This window comes from Heterocephalus glaber, unplaced genomic scaffold, assembly GCF_053883595.1.
Source record: "Heterocephalus glaber isolate CG9 unplaced genomic scaffold, H.glaber_assembly_v1.0 deba00001538, whole genome shotgun sequence".
Classification (NCBI taxonomy): Eukaryota; Metazoa; Chordata; class Mammalia; order Rodentia; family Bathyergidae; genus Heterocephalus; species Heterocephalus glaber.
Window position 1 is genome coordinate 22,040,885 of NW_028258333.1, and position 18,108 is coordinate 22,058,992.

The 18,108-nt window shown below is 35.5% G+C and overlaps 1 long non-coding RNA gene across 1 annotated transcript; it reads right to left on the reverse strand.

The window, feature by feature from the left end:
- Positions 1-1,408: 1,408 nt before the first annotated feature.
- On the reverse strand, positions 1,409-16,865 carry LOC147824507 (uncharacterized). Its single transcript, XR_015442309.1, has 3 exons — positions 16,577-16,865; positions 16,365-16,493; positions 1,409-1,848 (listed from the first exon to the last, which is right to left on the reverse strand). It is a non-coding gene; the product is annotated as an uncharacterized LOC147824507 (long non-coding RNA).
- Positions 16,866-18,108: the final 1,243 nt, after the last annotated feature.

Genomic DNA, 18,108 nt, shown 5'->3' on the forward strand with positions numbered 1-18,108 from the left:
CCCTTTGCTCAGTTTTGTGGGCTCTGCTACAACCTCCCAGGGAGGTGTAGCTAATAATGCAGTTAGTTTGCTAATACAGTTGAACCAATCTGACCCATTGGTGTAATCATTGTAAATGAACATTTGGTGGTAGCTGCTGTTCTTTGACACAGCTTCTATGTACTTAAAGATGTGAGTTGGCATGAACCTGAATCTTACTCATTCTCAGGTTCTACTTCCTTGTTTATGCGTAATAGAAGGAATATATTAGAGCTTCAGTCATGGCGCTCTCTCTTTCCTCTTTTCAAATATCACTGTAGCCTTAGTAGGCACTTTGTGTTATTTTTGAATTGACAATGTACTTATGTGTTTAAGACTGTTTTGTCTTAAGTCTAAATTGCATGTTTGACTTTTACATGAAATTTTTGTTTTTTTATTAGGCATTGTTTCAACTAAAAGTAAGATGATGATTTAATTTCCCATTTGTAATTCCACAGGAAACTCACAGAGAGTAGGGCACAGGACCACGTGGTAGAAATCAGCTAATTCTGAATGTCCTGCATCATAACATTATTAAATCTTCTTAACTCTTGTCCTCTAAAAACTATACATATCTGTTCCCAATATATTGGATTTCTATGCCTTATTTGAATATCCCAAAACTTGGATTAGGTGGCTAGCATTAAAGGATGAAATATTTTTAGATTATAGTCTTCTAGTAGATTCTGTATGTTGGTAATGGAAGAGATGGATGAGGCCAGCTTGCTGGAAAGACAGGTAAGGACTTTAGAAAAGAAAAAAAGCATAAAGTGTTTGAGATCTCATCTCTCATTCAATTATATTCTCACTTTTCATTCAATTATGATTTAAGAGGAAGATTTCTAGCTATATTGTGTAACTAGCCTGCCATTTAAGCAACAAACTTTAATTTCAGATTAGAATTTTTTTAGCCATTTGTTAGCAACACAATTTAGTCATTGAGAATAGTTACCTTAAAAATGAATTTGTATAATAATAGCTGGGAAAACATTTTTGCTCTGGAACAAGCTGTGAGACAATGTCACATTCTGAAAAGACTTCAACAAAACCAACTAATAAACTTATTACTCTCTCATTTCATCAATTTTTGTTTGGCTCATAAAATGCTCTTCTTGGTCAGCTTGTACTAGCTGTATCATAAATTCAGGTACTCAAAACGATTACATCCAATTCCATAAATTGAATTATGCCAATAACAACAATGCTATCTAAATTAATTTTGTATTATACAACTCAATCATGTTATTAAGCTTTAGAAACAAAAATGAAATTAGGCAAGTGGCATTTTAGCAGTCTAGATCATCATGGTGTTTCTAGTCAGACAAAATTATGGTTAATATTAGAGCTGAATAAATAGACATAGGAAGGAAAAAGAAAACACAGTGTCTAGTATTGTGGGTATATTTTGGCAATTTACCAACTGCTATAAAAGAAAATATCTCAGGCTGGGAATTTATCTCTGTGGTGCCACTGCCTGGCTCACAAGTGCGAAGTCCTGAGTTTGATCCCTGGTACCCAAAAAAAAAAAAAAAATGTAATAAAAGATCTCAAAATTGAGAGTCTTGAAACCACCATTTTATTTTACCTGTAAACTTGTAGAATTCTGGACAATCAAAGGATTCTCACTTATGGTCTTTCAAAATATTGTAATCAGATGTTGGCTGAGGAGTGCTGGTCACCCAAGGTTCACTTTCAAAATGGCTCAGTTAATTGAGGCTATTAACCAGAGCAATCATACATGGCCTCTCCATTTGACCTGACCTTCTCACAGCATGGCTGCTGGGTCTTGGGAGGTCATCCCAACGTGGAGCATCCAGACATCAGCCATTCCTAAAAGCAAGACAGGAACCCCATGATTGGTTTCTTCCAACCTAGTCCTACTGATTATAAATTAAGGGGCACTTGATTATCCAATGTAAAAGGAGTGAGAAAAAAGCACATCAAAAAATATGTCAGTTGATTAAATTAACTGTTGGGATGCCCTCTTAGGACCCAGCAACCACACTTTGAGAAACCCAAAGTGTAAATAATTTAAAGAGCAAAATAAAAGATAGATGATAGGAAATAGGAAAGTAGATGTTGTGGAGATGGAAAGGGAATGTGGGGAGATGGGAGGGTGAGGAGAGAAGGGGAAGTAAAAACGATTGGGATACAATATATTTATGTACCAATTCCCCACAATGAATGTATTCATTATGTATCTTAACACGTATTAATAAAAAAGAAGGTATATAATGACCAGTGGAAGATTTTACTTTTAAAACTTTACTTTTCTAATTTTCATAGATTAAGTGAGTAGATGATTTCCACTGGGCTCAAAGTATTACTCTGTTAACATTTGTACACATAGTGAAATTCTTACAATATTTGAAGAGAACCAACCTCTACCAGAAAGAAGTTCAGGAAACAAATAATGACATCTATAAACAATGATGTATCACTTGTTTATGTAAAGGAAAATATGCTTTTTAAAATTATGGTGATGTAGATAAAAAGAAAGAAATATGATTTGAACACTATATCTACTTAATTGCTTGTGATTTTTTTTTTAGCTTTGGATTTTCTAGAGCAATTTCGACTTTCTATTGATTTTTTTGTTTTGTTTTGTTTTAAATCATGCATTTTAACTTGCCCCTAGTTAAAGAAAACAAAATCTACAAAGGCTGGCAAGAAAACTTCTGTAATAATTGTTTTTACATGCATGAACTGGTTTAAATAGAGTCCATAAAATAAGAAAAAAAAAAAGGAGAGGAAAACATCGAAAATAATATTTGTTGTCATCGCTCCTGGCCTATTGCTCCTTAAACCTCAGTGTGCATATGAATCCTGTGAAAATTTAAACTGTGGATTCTTACTCAGTAAGTCATTGATAGGGCTGGGGGTTTTGCATTTTCTAAGTCTCCCAGAAAATGTTGATGCTTCTGGTTAACAGATCACATTTTGAGAAGTGAAGGAGTACATTAATTTAGAAATAATTAGACTTTTCTGGAAGGGGAAGTATTAGGAAATACAACTGGAGAAAGTTTCTACAGGCTTAAAAGGCATTCCAACAGCAACAAATTTTAATATATTTAAAACTTTTCTTAATTTTTAAAAGCTCATAATTATTCATGGTAAAATATATGAAAATAATAAAATATTAGAATACTATCAGACTTTTTTATATAATGAATTTCAATGAGACAAATGGGAACTATAAACAACTACATTAGCTCAATAATTACAAATAAATTCTTGATGAGGTAAAAAATACACTTTTCTGAGAATAGAACAAATTATGCTCTCTTTTTCTTCCAGGCCTAATAGAAAAGGAGCGGTTTTGTTTTACCATGTTTCCCACCATGATCTACTGCCTTACTGCAGACCCAAAAGCAACAGAAAAACTGATCATAGGCTGAAACCTCTGAAACTCCGTACAAAAATAAACTTTCCTCCTTATCACTTGTTCATCTCAGTATCGATTGAGGAAAAGAATTCAAGATTTTATTCTTGTTAGAAGATAATCATATTTTGCACCATTAGCTAGGTAATGGGAAAGAAACAGATTTTTAAAAAATATTATTAGTACATGTTTGTAGTAAATAGTGATTACGTTCATCATGGGGAGTTGGTAAATGTACATAACCCATCCTAATTCTTTTTTTAAATCTCCTACTCCTCTCTTCCCTCACTCCTCCCTAAAACAGATATATAATATTTTCACCTCTCACTAGCAATGAAGAAGAGTCCTAAACTTTCCATTCCCCATCCTCTAGCCACCAAATAATATCAAATCTCTAATACAGAGAAAAAATTCTTTAATGGACAGAAATAAACAGCAACAAATTCTAGGTCTACAGAGAAAAAGGAACAAATAAAGCTAGGCAATTTTGTGCGTTGACTATGAAGGATCACTTTGAAATCATTGCAGATATTCTACACAAGTGAAAAAGTAGTGATTATAGTTACTATGTGACAGTAATCTATAATCTCCCTTTTTCTTAGTTCTCTGAATGATAATATTTATATCTTCCAGCAGGCTTTTTCCATTTATTCTATTAGCTTTTCATGGACAGCAATATTCATTAAATGCAAAAGAAAAAAAAGCAGAAGAGAAGAAACATAGCTTCACTATGACACAGTGACTCTTAGGTGGGCCCAGACCAAATGATATTTTCACCTTTGTGCAACTCCTACCCCTTAAATGTGAGTGAGACCTATATTTAAGTACACTTACGTGATCATGGACATACGGTTACATTGCATAAAACTGTAACATCCACGTTGCAGGAAGGCTTTCTATAATGGTTTTGAAGAAGCAAAGGGCTATGCTGTGAGCTGCCTAATGGAGACATCCATGGTACAAATTGGTGAGAACAATAGCCAGAAAGAAACTAGAGTCCTCATTTTGACAGTCAGCAGACAACTAAATGTTACCAACAATGTTATCTTGGAAAAAAATTTTTCCCCAGTCAAGATTTAAGATAATAATTTAGCCCAGGTTGTATTATGATTGAAGCCTTGTAGAGTACCAGGGTAGGTTGTTCCTGGACTTCTGACCCATGGACTCTCTGAGATAATAAACGTGCACGTTTTAAGCCACTAAGTTTGTGGTAGCATTATATACAAATGAATAATACAAGTTCTGTTTTCACGGTAGTAAAATTTGTTAATTAGAATTTAAAATTTAGCATACTTGACTTTGTATATTTATTTGAAACACAAATTCTCAACCTTAGTACTAATTGATATTTTACACCACACAACTATGTATTTCACAAATGTTGGTGTCACGGACTGTCCAATGCATCATAGAATTCTGGTACTCTACCTAATCTTTGCCAGTAGTACTCAATACCCAAAATTATCTCTAGAAATTGCCAAAGGTTCTCAGGGGACTGGAAAAAATCACATCTGTTTGAAAACCAATGATAGAGGAATTTCTTCAATTATCTCTAAACTGCACTTGTTCACTGAGTCATCACTGCACACTGCTAATGGTGTTAGGACCTTTTAAATATGTAATTAAACATGAAATGACTGAATGATTGCTTTTGAATTTGTGAAATGGCTCAAAGCCTGTAAATAAAAGGAAATTGGATGACTTTTAACACACAGAACACAGTGATTCATAATAAATAGCTTTAATTGATATTTACACAATATTTAAAATACTACTACTAATTGTAGGGAATGTCACCAAATTTCTATACCAATGATTATACTTACGGATTTTCAAATAAGGATTGAATTAATCCCTCCTTTAAATAATGTATTTTACAAGGATGAAATCAAATTATAAAGAATTTTCTGATTTATAATTTGATATATTTCTCAGGATCTTATAATTCTGCACCTATGCACCACATAATTGTAATGATTGTCACAGGCCACCTGCAGTACCATCATCTGTTATCTATCCACTAAAATGACATTGTAGACAATGCCATTATTCATGAAAAAGAAATAAGGGTTAGACACTGGAAGGGGAAGAAAATTAGCTCATAGAGGTTGTAATCATAAGGCTAGAAAATTTTGAAGAACTTAGTCAAACAAAAATAATTGATTGGAACATGATGAGGTGAATAATGACATCAAAAGAAAAAAGTATAGTGGAAAGGATGACATTCACAATGGTAGCAACAAGTTGTAACATAAATATAAATGACTGGTGTGAACCAATTTGTAAAATACTACTCAGGGTCATAAAGGACATGTATAAATATAGACATATATCTCCAGGAAACAAAGGTCAATTTGTAGAAATGTTAAATGACCTTAAATTTACCTGAAAATTTTATTTGCATGGGTAAACTTCTAGCTCAACTGGAAGTAGACATTTCAAAGAAAAATAAATAAAGGAAAGTTTGGTTAAACTAGTTAAAAATAAGTGAAACATGAAATAAAATTCTTATTAGAGGATTTTAATAGTGTATCAGTATTTATTATAAAAATTTAAAAAAAGGTTGATAAGAAAAATAAGCAAAACAAAACAAAAATGCCCAATAAGCAAATATTAACATTTTGTAATATCTTTTTCTATAGCTTTAAAAAAATAAGCATGGTTTTAAAATAATTAAAATCATTTATGGATTTATATAAATAATCTCACTAATATTCTATATATCATAGCATTGCTGACAGCTTCATAATGTTACACCATACAAGAGTTTTATACCTTGTTTAATAATCCCTATATATTTAAATTGCTTTTAATTTTCACTATTTTGCCAAACCATAATAAACATTAATAAATGCTCACTTTTGCACATAATCTCCATTTTTATGAAATTCTTCTGTAATAAAAAATGCTAGCTCAAATGGTATACACTTTTCTAATGTTACTTCAAAAAACTTACAAATTAAAAGGTACAAAATTTCACTTCCTTTAGCTCAACAATTATCTTAATTCCTGCCAATTTGCCATTTGATGAATGAAATGTCTCAGTACTGGCAATGCTGAAATAAGAAAACTCCTCTCTCACAGTTAATGGGAAAGTAAATCAAGAGTAATTTGCCTAGAAGACAATTTTTAGCAGAACATTAAGAGCTTTGACAATTTCCATGCTCTTTGACTTTCTGGGAATTTATCTAAAGCAACAATTTAGCATATGAAGAAGTAACTGTGCCTGAGAATGTTTGTCTCATTGCATTCTTAATAGCCAAATTGTGTAAAGATATTAATTGTCTACAAAAGAAGGGTTACATCAATTATAGTATCTCTATTAAAATCATTAGGAAAGAATTAAAATATGTTGACAAATATAAAATATGTATCCAAAAATGGTGGAAGCAAACGTATCCAGGTTATCAGAGTAGCTGTGAGCCCCCAGCACCATACCCCTGCTGGAGTTGTGCAGTGAGACTATGATGGTGAGACTACTGATGGTTTATTTTTCTTGACCAGAGGGCACATGTCTCCTCTGGCTATTGGGTAGGGATGCCCAAAGGAGATTCTCACGAGGAAGACACAAGATGACTAACAGCCAAACAAAAAGATGTTTACTGAATGCCCAAAATTGCCAAGCTGAACATTAATCACTACTAAAGGTTTTTTGTCAGGTACCAGGGAACAAAGCATAGAAACAGAAATAGAGCTACAGTGGAGTGACTTCACTACTTAATAATAAAATAAATAATTACTACTATAAAATAGTGCAAATAATTTCATCCTTCAGATCACATACTCAAAGAGTGAAACTTCAATTTCTTATTTAAGATCACAGTTCACCTAACAGTAGAAAATCAAGAGAAAATGGAATTTTTATCAGTGTTTCTGGTATGAACTAAATAAACTCAGAGCTTCCTTTCATCTTGCTCCCCCTTTCCTCGTGAATGACCCCTAAGCTTTCACTCCTACATTATTTTTTCATGATTGGCAGAGAGGTTTCTGGTCCAGGGCCATTGGCATCTGTCCCTGTCATCTTTCTCCACTGTCTCATTGCACTGCAGGGATTTCTCTGGTCTCCAAGCACAGCCAAGTGAAAAATCTGTGTGTTCTTCAACTGGCTGGATAGGACACTCCAGGACTGTGGTCCACTCAGTCATTCCTTCCCAATTCACAGAAGCTGGAGAGAAGCAATTCTTCTGCACTCTTCTGGACTGTATATGTTGTGTGTAGGGTGAGGTTGTGGGAAAAAGCCTCAGCTTTCTCTTCCTGAACATATTATACTACCATTTCTTTTTTATGGCTACCCCAGCATGCTTAGGTAGCAAAGAAGAAGGAAGAAGAGAAAGTCCTACTTTGAGAAGCTTGACAATTCTCTGGAGTTTCTTACAAAGAAAGTGAGTTACAAATACACTCAGAAGTCAGGTTCACAAAGCTATCCAGAGGTTTTATCATCTCTTCTGCTCCCAAAGACTCAGTCGCAAGAACAGAAAAAGGCACAGTGTACAGGAACTCTCTTGTTTGTGTGCCCTTATTCTTTCCCCATTACTCCACATTAGGAAGACTTTTATTTAGTATGCGGTGAGAAGACCATCTGGCACTTCATCTGTTCTTTTTTCAACCTACTCTTCATAGTTGAGTTATAGGTGCCAGAGCCTTGATAATCAAAATTCTTTGAAGACCAAGAATTTTTGCTGCTTAGGTCTCACAGGATTTGTAGATATCTAATTTTCAATGAAGCAACTTCAACAAGGGTCAAGAAGGAGCTTTGTGTAAGACCACCCCTCAGGTGACCACCACTACTGGGATTCAAAAAGGCCATTTTGTCCTGAGTGAGTCCCATCTCTCTTTTTTTAATTTATATATTAATTGGTACATTTTAGGTATACAAAACATTTACATTTATCATTAGGTGTTTGTACCTGAACATGATGTATCTTAGTTCTTATTTTTTCCCCCATTATCTATGCACCCTTAACCCCCTCCACCCTTCTCTATTTACATAGATTTTGTTTCCATTTTTTTTTCTTTCTCATAACTTTTCCTTTCCTTTCTTCCCTTTCGCTTTCCCCTCCCGCCACCCCTCCACCTTTGGACCTTTTCCTATTTCAAATTATCAATTATTCATTTTAATTATTTTCATACTTATTTACACTTTCAGTCTCTCACACTAGAGATACTATTTGGTATTTACACATGTGTGTCCTATTTATTTCACTTAAGAGTATGGCCTCAATATGCATCCATTTAACTATAAATGACTCTAGTTTCTCATTCTTTAAGGCTGAGTAGTACTCCATTTTATAAAAAAAACACATCTTCTTTATCCAGTTTCCAGTTGATGGGCACTTGGGCTGTTTCCAATCCTTAGCTATTACAAATTGTACAACTATAAACATAGGTGCACATATATTGCTGTGGTATGATTCTTTTAATTCTTTGGGGAAGATACCCAGTAGGGGAATAGCTGGGTCAAAAAGCTGGGTCAGCTAATTCTTTGAGGTATCTCCATACTGATTTCCACAGTGGTTGCACCAGTATGCACTCCCACCAAAAATGGAGAAGGGTTCCTTTCTCTCCACACCCCTGCCAGCATTTGTTATTGGTTGATTTCTTGATAGCAGCCATTCTTTGGGGTGTGAGGTGGAATCTCAGTGTTGTTTTCATCTGCATCTCTCGAATGACCAGTGATGTTGAACATTTTTTCATATATTTATTTGCTATTTTTACTTATTTGTCTGAGAAATGTCTGTTCATTTCAGATGCCCATTTTTCAATTGGGTCTTTGAATTTGGGGGGGGTCTGATTTTTTTTCAATTCTTTATATATTTTAGATAGTAGACCTTTGTCTGAGGTACAGCTGCTAAAAATTTCTTCCCATATTTTAGTTTGTCTCTTAGCTCTGTTGGTAGTTTCTCTTGAAGTGCAGAAGGTTTTTAATAAGATGAAGTCCCAGTTGTTGATTCTTTGTGCTAGTTCCCATGCTAATGAAATTTTGTTCATAAAGTCTTTTCCTATGCCAATGTCATTGAGAGTTCTACCTAACTTATCTTCCAGCAAGTTTACTGTTTCTGTCTTGATATGTAGCTCTTCAATCCACTTTGATCTTAGTTTAGTGCATGGTGATAGGTATGGGTCTAGTTTCAATCTTTGGCAGGTTGAAATCCAGTTTTTCCAACACCATTTATTGAACAGGCTATCTTTTCTCCAATGAGGGCGATTGTCTCCTTTGTCAAAGATGAGGTGGCTGAGTATGTCTGGAGTTGTTTCTGCATCTTCTAATCTATTCCACTGATCCTTGGGTCTGTTTCTTTGCCAGTGCCATGCTGTTTTTACTGCAGTAGCTTTGTAGTATAGTTTCAAGTTGGGGATTGTGATATCCCCAGCCATGTCTCTGTTGCCCAGAGTTTCTTTTACTATTCTAGGTTTCTTCTGCTTCCAAATGAATTTTTGGATTGTTTTCTCTAGTTCTGTGAAGTATATTGTTGGAATTTCAATCGGTATTGCATTAAGTCTATATAGTAGTTTTGGAAATATGGCCATTTTCACTATATTGATTCTTCCTAACCAGAAACAAGGGATAACTTTCCATTTTCTTATATTCTCTGTGATCTCCTTCTTCAGAGTGCTGTAGTTTTCAGTGTAGAGGTCTTTTGATTCCTTTGTTAGATTGATTCCCAGATGTTTCATTTTTTTAGATGCTATTGTAAAAGGAATTATTTCATGAATTTCTCTCTCAATGGGTCTGTTATTTGTGTACAAGAAGGCTATTGTTTTTTGAGTATTGTGTATCCAGCTACTCTACTGAATCTGTCAATTAGGTCTAGAAGGCTTTTGACCAAGTTTTTGGGGTCTTCTATGTAAAGTACCATATCATCAGCAAATAATGACAGTTTCACTTCTTCCTTTCCTATCTTTATTCCTTTTATTTCTTTCTCTTGTCTAATTGCTATGGCTAATGTTTCCAGAACGATATTGAACAGGAGTGGTGATAGTGGGCATCCTTGTCTTGTTCCTGATTTTAGCATGAAAGTTTTCAGTTTTTGACCATTTAGTATGATGTTGGCTGTTGGTTTTTCATAGATAGCCTTAATCAGGTTGAGATAAAGACCTTCTATTCCAATTTTCTCTAGCGTTTTTATCATGAATGGGTGGTGGATTTTGTCAATTTTCTGCATCTATTGAGATGATCATATGGTTTTTGTCCTTGACTCTGTTAATATAATGTATTACATTTATTGATTTACGGATGTTGAACCATCCTTGCATCCCTGGGATAAATCCAACTTGGTCAGGGTGTATGATCTTCTTGATAACACTCTGTATTCTGTTTGCCAGTATCTTGTTGAGGATTTTTGCATCTATGTTCATTAGGGAGATTGGTCTGTAGTTCTCTTTTTGGGTTGGGTCTTTCCCTGGTTTTGGAATCAAAGTAACACTTGCTACCAGGAAAGAATCTGGAACTTTTGCTTCCCTTTCAATTTCCTTGATGAGTTTAAAGAGTAATGGCGATAGTTCTTCTTTAAACATCTTGTAGAATTCAGCACTGAACCCATCAGGACCTAGGTTTTTCTTTGTTGGTAAATTTTATATTACATTTTCAATTTCACTCATTGTTATTGGGGTGTTTAGAATTTCTATATCTTCTTCATTTAATTTTGGCAATTTGTATATATCTAGGAATCTGTCCATTTCTTCTGTGTTTTCCATTTTATTAGAGTACAGGTTCTCAAAGTAGGTATTGATGATCCTCTGAATTTCTGGTGGATCTGTTGTGGCTTCACCTTTTTCATTCTTAATTGCATGGATTTGAGCCTTTTCTTTCCTTTTTTTGATAAGGTTGGCTAAAGGTTTATCAATTTTATTTATTCTTTCAAAAAACTAGCTCTTCGATTCATTGATTTTTTTGTACTGTTCTCTTAGTCTCCATTGCATTGATTTCTGCTCAGCTCTTTATAATTTCCTTTCTTGTACGAGGTTTGAGTTTGTTATGCTCTTCTTTTTCTAGGAGCTTGAGGTTCTGCATTAGGTTATTTAACTGAGTTCTCTCTGTTGTTCTAATATGGGCATTCACTGCTATGAATTTCCCCCATAGAACTGCTTTCATTGTGTCCCATAGATTCCTGTATATTTTACTGTCATTATCATTTACTTCTAGAAACTGCCTAATTTCTTCTTTAATTTCCTCTTTGACCCATTGGCTGTTCAGGAGAGTGTTATTCAATTTCCATGTGTTTGTGGGTGTTCTGCAGTTTCTTATGTTATTGATCTCCAATTTTATTGCACTATGGTCTGATAATATACAGGGAATAACTTAAATTCTTTTACATTTACTTAGATTTGCCCTATGAGTTAGCATGTTATTCATTTTGGAGAATGACCTGTGTGCAGCTGAAAAGAATGTGTATTCTGATTTTGTGGGGTGGAACACTCTGTAAACACCTATTAAGTCCATTTGTTCAACAGCTCGGTTCGGTTCTAGAATTTCATTGTTAATTTTTTTCCTAGATGATCTGTCTATTTGTGATAGAGGGGTGTTGAGGCCCCCCACTACAATTGTGTTAGTGCTTATTTGGTTTTTCATGTCCATTAATATTTGTTTTGTATACTTGGGGGCATTTGCATTTGGTGCATAAATATTTAGGATTGTCATCTCTTCCTCTTGGATTGTTCCCTTCACAAGGATGTAGTTATCATCTTTGTCTCTCTTAATTAGTTTTGGTTTGAAATCTACTTTGTGTGCAAATAAGATTGCTACCTCTGCTTTTTTCTGGGTTCCTGCCACGTGGAGAACTGTTTTCCATCCTTTTACTTTCAGTCTATGAATTTCCTTTTGAGTTAGGTGTGTTTCTTGTATACAGCATACTGCTGGGTTTTACTTCTTAATCCATTCTGTCAGTCTGTTTCTTTTGATTGGTGAATTGAGACCATTAACATTGACAGTTATAATTGAGAGATATTGACTCATTCTTGCCATGATGTTTTATTGTTGTTGGCTCTTTTCTTATTTTCCCCCCTTTCCCTTTAGTGCCTTACCTTGCATGGTGTCTTCTCTCTGTTGGCCCTCATGGAGTTGTGATGTTCATTGTCTTTTTCTAGGATATTGCTTAAAATTGTTTGGAGTGCTGATTTGGTGTTCATAAAATTTCTCAGGTGTTCTTTGTCGTGAAAGTATCTAATTTCCCCATCGATTTTGAAAGAGAATTTTACCAGATACAACAGTCTAGGTTGAAAGTTATTTTCTTTTAGGGCTTGAAATACTTCACTCCAGCCTCTCCTTGATTTGAGTGTTTATGTTGAGAAATCTGCTGTGATTCTGATGGGCTTTCCTTTGTAGGTGATTTGTTTCTTTTCTCTAACTGCCTGTAGAATTCTGTTCTTCTGTTGGGTTTCTGGGATCTTGACTATTATATGCCTAGGTGTAGATTTTTTTATCGTGGCTGGGTGAGTTCTATATGCCTCACTTATCTGTGTGTCCAATTCTCTACCTCTGTCTGGGAAGTTTTCTACTATTACTTCTGTCAACAGTTTTTTATGTCAATTGTACTTTCTCCTGTTTTTTCGTAGACTCCTATCAGTCTTATGTTATTCTTCTTTGCATCATCTAGCAGCTGTTGGATTGATTTCTCATGATCCCTTACTATCTTTAAGAAATCTCTGTTTTCATGGTCCTTAACTGCGATCCTGTCTTCTATATCTGATATTCTGTCTTCAGATTCTCTTAGTCTGCTCTGCATGCTTTTAATGGAGTTTTTAATCTCCTGAATATCTGTTTGAATCTGTTTCATGGATTCCATTTCTTTGTTATGTTGGGCGATCATGGTTTCCATTTCTTTCTTATGCTGGGCATTCATGGCTTCCAGCATGTTTCTGATCTCATCTATTTTCTTGTCTGTTTCTGCTCTAGAGCCTCTAATCATGTCTGTCACTCTACTCACCATCTCTGTATTTATCTGTATCTCTGTATTTATTATATTTCTGCTTTGAATTTTTCTAGAGCCTCATGTATCTGCTTTGTTACTTCCTGTGCTATCAGTTCAGGGTGTCCAGGTGGTTGCTTATCAGACTTTTCCACCTCATTTCCCCCAGAATTTCCTTTTTGTGGGGTGGAAGCCTGTGTTTGTGCCTTGCTTAAATGTCTTCTCATTTTTGTTTTTGGTACTGTCCTTGGTTTAATTCCTGGGTTGATATTTCAAAATTGCTTAATGCAGGTATCTTTGTTGCTTGTGTTTAAAACCCTTGTGGAATGATTGCTTTTCAGAGTTGTCTTCCAGATATAGCTTGTGTTTGGGTTTTGAGGCTCTAATGACTCTGAGGCTATTTTATTTTCTTTATACCAGGAAGGAAAATTGATTAGATCAATCACAACATATTAGGCCAAATGTTACAATCACCAATACCATAGCATCAAGCGCAGCTTAGAAAAATGACAATTTGTGGTAGTTATTAATCTATCACATTTAACTATGTGAAGTATAGTCCCCTGTGCTTCTGTAGTGAGGGACCAGGTAGCAGAAGAGCTGTAAGGCAGGGCGGGGGGTATGGAATTGGGCTGTGCAAGTGCTCATGCAGCTAAGCGGAGCACCAGACGAAGGCAGGGCTCCAAGCCACTCCTGAGGGACCTCACCATGCTGTGGACAGGAACCGGATCACAGCTGAGGAGCCTCAGGCTGCTCAGCCGACCTGAGGAGTGACTCCCATCTCTTTGCGAAATTCCATGCTTCTATCAAAAGGAGTCAATTGAGAGCCCCAGAAATCTTCTTGTTCCCATCACATCACCTCTTTGGTGCTTCCACTCATTCTCTAAGCATGTTCCTATCTCAAGGTTCACATTGTTCTACATCACTCCTTTCCCTCAGACTTTTCTCAAAAGATATGTGCATGATACTTCTAACTCTATCCCAGATAAAATTTCATCTAACTGTCTGGTATGATTCAAATGTTTCTCCTCCAAAATTCATGTTTAAACCATATCCATAAGGTTGTACAAAGAAGGAGGGCCTTTTCAAAAGTGACTTTGGAAACTATTTCTGACTGCTTTAAAAAGTGCTGGAGGGAAGGAGGTTAGTCTCTTTTTCTGCCCTTTTGCCTTACTCCATGTGGGTATGCAGCATTCCTCTCTTTCAGAGGATGCAGCTATAAAGCACTATTTTGGAAGCAGGAAATTGGGCCCCTCACTAGATCTGAACCAGCTAGTATCTTGATCTTGAGCTTCTCAGTCTCTATAACTGGGAGAAATAAAATTCTGCTCTTTTATGAGTACATCTTTACAGTACATAATGATCACATTCATTGTGTGGAATTGGTACATGTACATAACACATCTGACTCTTTTGCTGTCCCTTCCTCTCCCTCCTTTTGTCCCTCCCTCCATCTCTTGATCCCTTTCCCTTTTGCAAAAGATATTTCTCACTTCCTACTATCATTTTTTGCTCTTTAACTTATTTATATTGAGGTTGTCTCATGTAAAAGAAAGCATGCAATATTTAAGCTTGTGGGTCTGACATTTCATTTAACATTGTGTCTCGAGGTGCACCCATTTTCCTACAAATACCTTTGTACTTATAAATTACTCAGTCTCATCAGAAACAGCACAAGATAATGTCCATATAAAATAATTCATTCCCTTATGGCTTTACTGGAGGTGAGCAAGGATGTCATGGCTAAGATCTAAGTCACATGGGGAAGACATTTCTGGGGACATGAAGGGTGGTTTCTTGACTATTGGTCTTTTCTAGGACCTGTCATCCAGATCCTAAAACAGTGTGTGCCATATAACAGACATTAAGTAAATATTTGCTGAATGAATAAATGAACACCTTCTTAGCAAGGAAAAGAAAGGTGGGAGGACAATTGGACAGGGCAGGAAGGAGGGGGGAGAAATCCCAACTACTGGCTCAGGCTTTACTTTCTAAAATGACTACCATGTTCTTTGGGTTATCACTGAGGGCTCCCTGTGTGCCAAGCACTGGGCTAAGTGTGATGTAGTCATTAACTGGTTTCAGTTCTTACTGAGCTTGACCACCAAGTTACTCCATCGTGCCTTGGCCTTTGCAAGATGCTGTTTGAAATGGTTTGACTGACTGAAAGAGAAGAAGTTGTACAATCTTCTCATCTGAAATCTCCTTAAAACAAACCAATCCACCAGAACTACTTTTAACAGTCTCCTTGGGTTTTATGAGTACATTAGTAAACTCTTTGTAAATATGTTCTTTTAAATGAACATGTCTAGGGGCATGTTTATGGCAGTGGTGATCTTATCCTTTTGGGTAGAGGCTGCCTTAAAATATATACAAAATGCTCCACAAGCTCTCAGCAGAGGTACCACATTAGAAGTACAAGCACTCAATTCAAGTTAATTTCTCAACAAAAGCAAATATATATATTTTTCTATGTTTTTCTATCATTCTTCAAGAGGAGCAGAAAGAAGAAAAGCTACCTCCTGGTACATAGAATAAGGGACCCCTATGTAGTATCTGAAGGAATTTTTTTGGAACTTTTGAAACACTGACCCTCTACTGTGTTTTATTATCTGCACATCTATTGGATTACTACTATGTACCCAAAAGTTAACCTTTTTCCGGAAATTTATTCCTACAGTTCTGAACTTATACAATTAGTCTAAAAATGGTGATTTAATCCTACATTTCAGTAGAAAAAATAATAGGGCACTTTGCATTCAGAAAAAATCTCTCCTAACTTAACTACAGTTTTATAGAAACAAAGGAATTTCTACTGTAACTCTGAAGTTTGGCTATTGTGACGTTTAATTGTAGGAAATTAAATTATCTGTCCATAAAATAGTAAGCCTGTTATTTACTTCTGAATACATAATGATTAAAAGTCTTTTTTAGTTAGAAAAGTTATACAATCACATGTGCCAAACCATGAATTACAAGTTATAAATTTAACATATGTTAACAAGGTCTAATTGCTGAACAAGATTAGTAAATAAATAGTACATTTAATTAGCACTTACCTATTATAAAGTACTCAGCAAGAATGTTTTCAAAAGTATTTTGTATTCTTTGATGCTATTAGAACAGATTAATATAAATGCCAGAGGAAATAAAAAGGTTCCTTCTTTCAAATATTAATTGCCTTTTCCCTGGAAAAAAAATGCGATAAAACATGTTTTCAAATTTCTCACTTTCTCTCTGTATCAAAATATTTCAAAAATATTTTAAGTACCTTATGACATCCCTTTGAATGGATCTAGGCATGTAAAATGGTTGTGTCATATCTGTGTAATTGGAACATGCTGCAACCAATTGAGGTAGTCCTTTTTAAAGCTTGAGAGTCAGATGGTGGGTTCCGAGGACAAGTCTGCTTGTACAGGTAAAGTCCCCTTCAGACCGTGAAAGATGATCAATTGCTCATGTGTGGGGAGCGATGTCAGCCAAAGAAGCTCCATTTTAAGTTTACCCTTCATTGTAAATAGTTAGGAGATTATGTTATGGGAAACCGTGTCCTTGCCAACTCCCATGTTTACCTTCAGAGGTTGCCTTAGAAACAGGATGAATGTTCTGTAACCTCAAGAAACAAAGTAGCCCTTAAGGGCGGGGAATGTTCAGAAAACTAGTAAACAAGGAAACAGGTGTTTTTTGTATAAAGGTCATGATTAATGACCTAACTCACTGAGTGTATAAAAGAGAGGTGTAAATAAACTTGCTTGCTGGGTCTTGGGAGCCCTCCCAACTCTGTCTCTTTGTCTTATTTTCTCAATCCTCCTTTCCCCCATTCAGGAACCTTTCGACTGGTGACGGCCGGTCAGTCACACTCATGAGAGGTTGACTGGACCAAACCCACTTCCCCCTTCATTCTAAAGCCTTCTCATCTTGTTGGACTTTGATGGCATTGTGTGAGATTTGTCTCTAAACTCATTGTAACCCCAGAGTCTGGTGTCTCTTTTCCCTATTTAGTAACTAGCTCTGATCTGCTCCCAATATTATGTGTTTACTTCCTTGTCCAAGTCTTTGCTATCCCAGGACACCTAGCCTGGCAGCTCTGGTGATGCTTATTTATTAATGAAACATTCACATACCAAGGGCCAGGCACAGTGCTAAGAATTTATTAGATATTATTAAATAATAACTCATTATAACTTCATAGCAAAACTATAGGGTCATTGCTCTTGTTATCAAGCCCATTTTATAGATGAGAAGACTAAGACACAGAGAAACAAAGTAACTTGAAAAACCCAGGTAGCCTGATTCTGGAATTCTGCTCTAATCCTCTAAACTCAATGCTGGCATTCCCATACAGGACTGGATGACAGGGTATTTACCAAACAGTAAACTTTATGCCACATACACAAAAGCCTTGTATATACCAATCCCAAACATTTAAGACATATAAATTCACTAGGCACTAATCAAACACCATATTTTAAAATAATGGTGAAAGCACTTTATGAGTATTAAATATCCAGAGTATTGTCAGCTCCCTGACCTGCTTATCCCTAACTCTTCCTTTATTTTATTATTTCCAGCCTAATCTTATGCATGGCTTTGAATTGAACAATTTATCACTAACATTGTGTGTACACCACTGAAGTTAGGACACATTTTCCAAGTGCTTTGTCCTGTTCTGGGATAAGTACTTAAGTCCTCTGGTCCTTTTCTGTGAAGTTTAAGCACTTCTATTCCTTTTTTTCCCCCTCAATATATGCTTGGGATTGAATCCAGGGTCTTTGCACTGAGCTATATCCCTAGCCCATTTTT